Source organism: Puntigrus tetrazona, unplaced genomic scaffold (genome assembly GCF_018831695.1).
Source record: "Puntigrus tetrazona isolate hp1 unplaced genomic scaffold, ASM1883169v1 S000000104, whole genome shotgun sequence".
NCBI classification, from domain to species: domain Eukaryota; kingdom Metazoa; phylum Chordata; class Actinopteri; order Cypriniformes; family Cyprinidae; genus Puntigrus; species Puntigrus tetrazona.
The window spans coordinates 5,001-15,000 of NW_025047781.1; the positions used below are offsets into that span (position 1 = coordinate 5,001).

At 40.5% G+C, this 10,000-nt stretch overlaps 1 pseudogene; it reads right to left on the minus strand.

Moving 5' to 3' along the window:
• Window positions 1–2,163: 2,163 nt before the first annotated feature.
• LOC122332513 overlaps window positions 2,164–10,000 on the minus strand; it is an 8,147-nt pseudogene continuing 310 nt past the window's right edge.

The following is a 10,000-nucleotide window of genomic DNA, read 5'->3' on the forward strand; positions in this document are numbered from 1 at the left end:
CTGTTCCCATGACAGACTGTTAAAAGACTTACGCAGTAGAGCAGGCGCCGCGACTATATCCGGTACATCCTGCTCATAAAACGCCACCTCGTACAACTTAAACATTCCAGACACTCGCGAACGAATGTACGAATCCACCGGAGAGAACGCTGCAGCTGAACGTGTCGCACCTGACCCCGGACAGGTGAGCGCTTATCGGTGGAAGCAGCCAATCAGGAGAGGCGTTCTGCTCGCGCGTCGCGCCGCGCCTGACAGTCCGTGTGTTATTAGTTGCATTTGCACTGAATGTAATGTCGTTGGGGTTCAGATGTTTCGCGGTACATAATAACGCGTCACACTAAAGGTGTCAGGATGAACTTGTACTGTGAATAGAGGGCGTCTCGCCCTGTGTAGAGAGGAATAAAATGATCGACATCTTTCTGCAACCCCGACTCAGTGTCATTCCTTCTTCGTGTGTGCTTTTTAACAGAACATGGGCTCAAACGAGTGTTTTTTTTTTTTTTTGCTTATTAGTAATTTTAATGCTTCTTTTGCTGTCAAACGCATGGAATGGTCAAGTCTGTTATTTACTGCTTTGCCGGGCAACCAATGAAATGCGACGGGCGGGGCGATGCGTCTGGTCCCGCCCCTAGTCTGCAGGAGTACTTCAATTAAACTGCAGACTTTAAATTTTCATTAAAAATATATATAGACAGATATATACATGATATATAGAGATATATATATATATATATATATATATATATATATATATATATATATATACAGAGAGAGATATCTATATATACAGAGAGAGCTATAGAGAGCTAGATATATATACAGAGAGAGAGAGAGATATACTCACTGGCCTCTTTATTAGGTTCACCTGTCTAATTGCTCGTTAACGCAAATTTCTAATCATCCAATCACATGGCAGCACCTCAATGCATTTAAGCATGCAGACATGGTGAAGACGACCTGCTGCGGTTCAAACCGAGCATCAGACCGGGAAGAAATATGATTTCAGTGACTTTGAATGTGGTCTGAATATTTCAGAAACTGCTCATCTACTGGGATTTGAGCACAACCGTCTCTAGGGTTTACAGAGAATGGTCAGAAAAGAGAAGATATCCAATGAGCAACAGATGAGGCGCAAATGCTTCATGGATGCCAGAGGAGAATGACCAGACTGGTCCAAGCTGATAGAAAGACAACAGACCAAAACAAAAACCACTACAATCGAATGCTAATAATACTCTGTTCATGTTTATTTGTCCAATTTTAAAACAGTTAATTAGCAAAAATACTGTGATAATTTAAAAATACGCTGATCAGTGGTTGAGCAGGAAATAAGCAAGAGTTTAAAAGACACACATATGGCTTCACCGGCACTTTCTACAGCCAGAAAGCGTAAAGGACTTGCTTTTGTTGAGAAAAACCAAAGCACTTTGCAGTCTTCAATTCAGATGAAACAAGCAGCATAACAAGCAGACCCCTTTATTTTTAGCTGCACGCAGAATATAAATAGTGCAAACATCCACATTCACACAGATTCATGAACTATTGACTATCATTAAAGTAGAGTAGCACCTCGCTTATAAGGTCCATCAGTGGAGTTCATCACAGTGAGTTTCATGGATCAATTAAATACATTCATTCAGAAACCCAAGATCCAAACGGAAAATATCTCTTTTCACTAAAAAGTCTCTTTTCACTGTCACCGACTTGTTTTGACAAATCTCGAGCAAATAACGGTCATGGCTTTTAGCGCGAGACTAAACGAACGCGAGAAACGCAGCAGCGCCTCGCCATTTACTCGTTCTACAAAAACGAGGCACGCACTCGGAGGTCAAGGATTAGCATTTCCCAGCGGAGCTCCTTCCAGACGCCCGTCGCTTCTGCAGGCCGTGTCTTCAGACGCCGGGAGTGGATGATGGGCAGAAACCGCACGGACTCCGCTTCCCAGAGTCCTCTGTGCTTCAGGAAGATTGATTCAGCTGTGGTTCAGTCTCTCAAGATTGGCTTTTGACCTGTGAGAGGAAAAACACTTCAGATTCTAAACTAAAAAATACCATGAAAAATCGTACTGTAATATAAAGAATTTTACATTATTTTATTAATGCTAATGTTTTTATATACATTATATAAGTCATGTTTATAGACAGGACGGGTTTTTGTATGCTAGCCCCGCTCAGGTTATCACTGCAGGTGTGTGCTGTACCTGTTGTGAGTCATGTGACTCTTTGACGAGGTGTCCGAGGCGTAGGGCGGCCATCAGAGAGAGCTCTCCGGCCAGAACTGCACCACAGATCACCCTCGCCAGCGTCCGAGAGTTCTCCCCGGGACACTGATCGCTGGAGCCGTGAACCCCCAGCATCTGACCGACACAGAGCAGCGCGGTTAGATCATCACTGCCCGCAGGGGTGTGTGTGTGTGTGTGTGTGTGTGTGCGTGTGTGTTACCTGTAAACAGGCGTGTTGTGCGGGCAGCCCTGTTCCTCCTCCCACAGTCCCCAGCTCTAACGAGGGCATGGTGCAGGACACGACAGATCCTCTCCATCCGCCCCACACACTCCATCAGAGTGATGCAGTTACTGCTGCCCACCGCTCTGCGCAGGGTCCTACACACACGCACACACATGCACACGCACACACGCCGCACACACGCACGCACACACGCGCACACACACATGCACACACACACACACACAGAGGCTCAGAAACAACAAAATATCATGTGTCAATGCAGTAATTTTTACTAATATATATATATATATATATATATATATATATATATATATATATATATATATAAATATGTTTTCCTATGACGGCATGGCATTTATATATATATATATATATATATATATATATATATAAACTGGATCAGTAGCATGCATTGCTAAGAACTTGATTTGGACAACTTTTCAGGCTGTTTTCACAATATTTTTATTTTAATAATATTTATTAAAATCGATCTAACAATCGAAAGTTATTCTTTCAGTATAAATCTCAGCTTCAAAAAAAAACTGACCCTTACGATGGGTTTTGTGGTCCAGGTCGTCGATCATATCATTTATAATTTAAATGCATATGCACATGCAAAAATTGTAAGTTTACCCCGGTTTCACAGACACAGAGGCAGAATGAATGTAAATCTGAAGCGTTTCAAACACGTCAGCGCCTTTGTTTCATCTTGACATGCACACTAAGAACGACTGAAATGTCCTGACTGAAGCGCGGGTGTTTTAGTGAAGCGGCCGTACCTGTCCGCAGGCGATGTAAAGCGCCGACACGATGTTAGCCGCGTGAGCGTTGAAGCCCCCGATGCTTCCGGCCATGGCTGAACCCACCAGATTCTTACTGATGTTGAGCTCCACCAGAGCCGCCGCGCTGCTCTTCAACACCTGAAACACAGGGCCGATTTCCGTTTTGCGTTTGAAAAGCATCCTGGGATTTGTGGCTGTCTGTCGCCCCCTACAGGAGCCCGTGTTAACCCGCTCTGACCTCTCTGACCACTCGGGCTGGTATGACTGCTTCACACACGGTGGACTTCCCTCTGCCGTGGATCCAGTTCACAGCGGCCGGTTTCTTATCGGTGCAGTAGTTCCCGCTGACGGCTAGCAGACGCGTGTCAGGATAACGCTCCTGAAGTCTGCTCAGAGCCTGTTCGGTTCCCTACGGACACAAACACACAACACGACTGTTCTTAATGTTATCTGTCATAAACGAACAATAAAATAAATGAAGTGATTATTATATAGAATATTTGTAGAATTTCACTATTTTTAATTATTTCTAGAGCTGTCAAACAATAAAGGTTTCTGTTTATATACTATAAGTATGTGTGCGGTCTGTATTTATGCATATAGAAATACACACACATACAGTATATTTTAAAATGTATACATGTATATACATTTATATTATTATATTTATTTTATATATGACTATACTTAATATATAAACAATATATGTACGTGATGCATGTGTTTATATATATATATATATATATATATATATAATTTAGATAATATTATATTTGATATACATTTATATTATGTATATATATATATATATATATATATATATATATATATATATATATATATATATATATATATATTTTTTTTTTTTTTTTTTTTTATTATTATTATTAGCATTAATTTGATATGAGACAGCAAATTAAAATTGTAAATGGCCAATATCATATACTAAGAAAATTCATAAGCTGTCATTCAGTTGTATTTATAGAAATATGTTTTCCTATGATGGTGTCAGTGCCCTCTTATAGGTAAAGTTATGTATTCTAGTATAATAGTTGCTTTAAAATAGAGCAAGGGCATCTATTAAAGTCAGTACTGGAGTAAAGGTCAGCTGCTCTGTGACCCATAAATCTGCTGTAATACGAGAGACGCTGGAGCTCTGCTTCATCACACACACCTTTGACAGCATGTTCATGCCCATGGCGTCTCCGGTCTGAGACTGGAAGCGGATGTACAGGTTCCTCCCGGCCAGACTGACCTGCAGGCGGTCCAGACGAGCAAACCTGAGACACACGCAGAGCTACTTCAGTTACCACTGAAACCATGCCGCAGCTGCGCTATAGAGAGGTCATTCTGTGTGTGAGCTTTGCCCTCTGACCTGCTGGTGTGATCGAAGGCCTGTTTGATGGCACCGAAGCCCTCCGGACTCTCCAGCCAGCCCTTGACCTCCGCCGCTCGACACGCCGACGGCATCTGAACCACCGGCCCTCGAGTCATCCCGTCCGCCAGGACACGGCTGCTCACGCCCCCCGACAACTAGAGAGAGAACAAACACCATCTATGACCGGGAGTAGGACAATACAGCAAATATGGACGCGGAAACAAAAGAAAAAAACATTAAAATAATAATAATCAGATACACAATGAAAAAAAAAACTGTAACAAATGAATAAACGTCAGAAACGAATAATAAACGAATGAATAAACCACAGAAATCAAAGAACGGAAGAATGAAGGAATCAACAAAAGCAGGTAAACATTTAGACCGAATGACTTGAAAGCAAACTAATGCAAAGTAAAAAAGTAGACAAAATTAATTAACAATTTTTTATTATCAGTACAAAATAAAAAATATTTAAAGAAAGAAATTAACACAAAGTTTAAAAAAAGAATGAGTACACAAACTACTTAACAGAAATCTAAATAAAAATAAATAAATTATTTTATATATATTTATTTTATTAATTTTATATATATATATATATATATATATATATATATATATATTTATATATATATATATATATATATATATATATATATATATATATAAATAAATATAACTATAATAAAAAAATAAATAGTGAACGATAATCAAAAAAGATCACAAGTAAAGGAATTAACAAAAAAACAAACAAATGAAAATACACCAATGCCAAAATGAAGAATACCTGAACAAGCAAACTAACTCATAAATTCACAAAAAAGTAAAAGAATGAAAGAAAAAGAAATAAAGCAGAAAAAATGAAGAAAAGAACATACAAACAAAATGAAGGAGCAAAAGAAAGAAAATAAATAGTCATAGAAGAATAGTACAATGTCATGTTTTTTTTTTTTTTTTTTTTTTAATTTACTTTTAATATAAAATAAACACATGACTCACTGTGATGGCTCTGCATCCTCGGTTAGTGCTGGCCACTAAACAGCCTTCTGTCGTTGCCATGGGGACGTGGAACTCTTTCCCGTCCAATAGGAGTGGTCCGGCCACGCCCACCGGCACAGGTACATAGCCAATCACATTCTCGCAGTTAGTGCCAATCACCTGAGGAAATAAGGAAACGTGATTAAACCATCCAACCGCCGTGACATCATGACACGCGGACCCTGGATCGGAGCAGCACCTTCGAGTAGTCGTAGTGTCTGTAGGGCAGGTTCTCCAGCGCACACCTGTCCGGGAGTTTAGAGGACAGCATTTCGCGCACCGCCACGCTCTCTCTGGACTCTCCATCACCGCTTCCAGACGGTATCCCAGAATGCCCCTGCACTCCACTAGTGCCATCACCTCGGCGTTAGAGAGACAACGAGCTCCTCTCTGAAAGAAGAGAGAGAAATAATTACTGATCGATACCTGGAGGGTCTTTAGAATCACAAGACGAAAAAGAAACAAAAAATTAATAAATCATCTCAAGAAAGAAAACGGAAGAACAAATAAATAAATAAAAACCCACCTGAACCAACAACGCAGAACAGATAAAATAAAAAAACAATTCAAAAAACCCTGAATAAATCACTTAAATAGAAAAAATTAAAAACAATAAATAAAAAAAAAAGAAAAAAAAAACAACAACAACAAATAAAATTAATGGAGGAACAAAAAAATTATGAATAAACACCAGAAACCGATAAAAAAAGAAGAAAAGAACAGGAAAAGAAGGAACAGAACCAGGGGACAAAAAAAAAAAAAAATCAAAAAACAATGAATAAACAAACAACAAATAAAAATGAAATCAGAGAATGAGTGTTTTTACAAAAAAGAAGAAAAAAAAAGTCCTAAAATCATTAAATAAAAAAAAAAAAAAATTCAAATCAAATCAATCAAATAAACCATAAATACATAAACAAAACAATAAATAAAATCATTAGATAAACAAATGGAGAACAGAAAGAGTTGCATAAGATCAGTTAACATGTCACTGAATTACTTTAGGGTCTTTAAGAATCCTCAGACACTCGTCCACAGGGCGGCGCTGCTGAGACTGAAGCTCGTCACTTTTCTCCTCCTCACCATCTCCGTCTGACGGATCAGGCGGCTCTCGTTCACTTTTATTCGCAGGGACCCCCATCAGGGCTTTGGGCGGGGCCCAATCCCTCTGACAGTGCTCCTCCTCCTCTCCTATTGGTCGGGGAGCAGCTGGGCGTGGCCACGTGGGATTTAATCGACAGGGAGGATTCCGTTTCGGCCTGCTCAAAAAACACATACTTTGCCGCCAACAACAGAGCGAGAGAGAGCGTGATGACCTGCTCCAGATCCACACTGAGAGACAGAGGGAGATTATTACTAACGACTCGATAAACAAGACAGCTTTCCATCCTCCGCAGCTCGTACCTGGACATGGTTCTGTCGGACTCTCGTGTTCTTCTGCGCGGGCAGAACCACGTCTGAGCTGCTCGTGTTGTGCGGCGGGGATTCGGTCGCGAGTCGACTCCGAGCGTGAACCAGCGCCAGACCCAAAGACTGAAACAAAACCAACGCCAGAAGCGCCAAAAAGACCGCCGTATTGCCAATTGTTCAGCCATTTAAATATGAATAAAAATGTATATGAAGTAATTAAAGCTGTATTTTCAGCATCACTCCAGTCTTCAGTGTCACATGATCCTCCAGAAATCACTTTAGTATGCCGAGAAGCTTTCTGATCGTTATCGATGTTGAAGAAAGTTGTGCTGCTGAGCATTTTTGTGCAAACTGCTTTTTACTTAATGACCAGAAGTTCAAAAGAGCATTTTATTTGAAACGTTATTATCAATGTCTTTATAAACCGTCACTTTCGAATCACTCAAAGCGCAGCAGAATCGTTGACTCAGACGCCTCCCAAACTCACCATGATCATTTTGACCTTCTGAGTGACGGGTTTGGCTTGTTTCCCTCTTCCTCCTCCAGAACCCGAGCGAAGTGGCTGAGCTGCCAGACGGCCGACCTCGCGGCTCTCACGGGACAGCTGGACGGGTGACAGGGTCAGAGTTTGCTCACATCTGGGTTTATACGTTATACGGGGACATCTAACACTGACCTCTAACACCAGCGACACACAGGCAGGGAAGAAGGTCATGAACACGACGTAATTGGCCAGAACCGACATGCAGCCGAAACAGCACATGATCTCCAGCTGACGACGCCTGCAATCAGGAAGTAGTTACTGTGCAAGCCGTTAAGGTCTTTTTTTAAGTCATTATTAATTAGCGAATAAGCATTTTAGAAGATATCTGCCCTAAAAACTGACTGATTGTTATTTACGACACTACCGCAAGAACACGATTTCCTGCGACTTCTCCACACCACGCCGAACCGAACGCTAAACCATCCAGGTTTGCATGCCTACGGTATCTTACCGGACATTGTTCCTACACCGATGACCAGACACTCCACCAGCGCGTCCAGGGTGAACGTAGGACCCAGGATGGCCATGCCTTTAGCAATATTCTCTCTGACCTCCTCCTGTGAAATTGTATCAATTAGTTTTTATTTGTATATAGTTTTTTCCATTTCAATTTTGCAATAATTTTTGCGCTTTTGTCATTAGCGCTATTTTTTTGTGTGTGTCCGTATGAAATTATTTTAGTGCATAGTCAAACTACATTAAAAAATAAGATTTTTATATCTAAAATAAATAATTGAACAAAATGCATGGTTTAGGCTTTAGTATATTATAACACATTTTGCTATAATGTTCGCAAAGGCATGTTAATGTTAAAGCCACAAAATTGTCTCGATAAAATACAATTTAAAAACACAAATCGCGCTTTTGCACTCTGCGAGTTTGAGCTGAGAGCGAACTTGGCCAGCAGCGCAGGCTTTGGACAGGTCGATCAGCAACAGGAAGAACGGCAGAGCCTCGCTGCAGGGACACGACGAGAGCGTTTAGAGACAAGCTTCGAGACACGGCGGGTTCGAGAAACACGCGAGATTCATACTTCAGTCCTGTGAGCTCTTTGCCCAGAAACTGAACGACCACGGTGCTGAACACAAAGCTGGAGAAGACGGTGAAGAGGCCAGCGATACCTGGACACAAAATACGCACATCGTAACACAGTACTTTTTATAACATGAATGGTTAAGCTGAGAGGGGAAATTGTGTGTTTATATTCAAAAACGCATTTGACCAATTAATGCCTTAATAATATTCCAACCATCTGGCATAAAGAAACACCTTTCACTGTTTAATCAAGTTCTCACTTGATTACATTTCACTCAGAAACACGTCAGAAAAGAAAAAACTCACCCAGTATGTATTTGGAGCCGAGCTGACGGAGGTTTTTGAACTGGAAGTAGATGTAAACGATGGCGACGCATCTCGTAATGGTTAAAATGTTCACGTCGCCGCTTAGAACTTTCTATAAATGTGCAACAAAACGAATCTGCACGTTAATATCATATAAAATGCTATAATATATAAAGCGTATCGTTATGTTTTAGTAACGATCGTAATTGCCGACCACACATAGACTTCGGTAGATAATAAAAGAGGTTAAGTCTTGTGTGTAAATATATAGAGAGACAAAGCATTTTATAATCTGAGATGCGATCTTTGAACCTCCTGTGCTTTGGGACACTGATGGTTCCAGCCACAGATCTGGTCGCTGGCAGCGATGGCGTTCATGGACATCAGACACATGGTGACCGCAACCGTCCCCAGGATCACCTCCCAGGGATGAGAGGCGACGAACAGGCCGTGGAGCCTGAAGAGACGCGACGGCATCATCCCGGCTTCAGCGGTTCACCTGCCAACGAAACACAAACCCATCAAAACTCATCCACACCTGTCTCACAAGAGTTTTAGATTAAAGTTCAATTAAATGTAGCAACTATACAGACACTCCTGATGTGGAAAACATTAAAATACCCAAAAGTGTGTGATCATTTTAATCAAAATAGTAACACACATTAGACACATATTCAACCGAGCAATATTATTCAATAAATTAACTATTTTTAAAAAGCTATACCTTCCTTTGATTCACATATTTTTATTTCAGTTTGTAGTTACTCTGAACTCCTCCCGAACTTTTTTTTATGAGCAAGCCTTTAATGGATTCAAACATCTAATATTTTACACGTAAAACATGTAAAAACAATCGCCTAACACCAAATGTCATTAACAGAGACGCATACGTTTTTGACAAGAGAGATTACGCTGACTCTGAGGTCGTAATAGACAGTCAAATTAAGCATCGTCATATTGCCTTTGTAACACATTAAACTAACCAAAAAAGCCGTTAGTTTATTGCCTCGGTAAATTTGTCAAAAACGATTAGCTGACA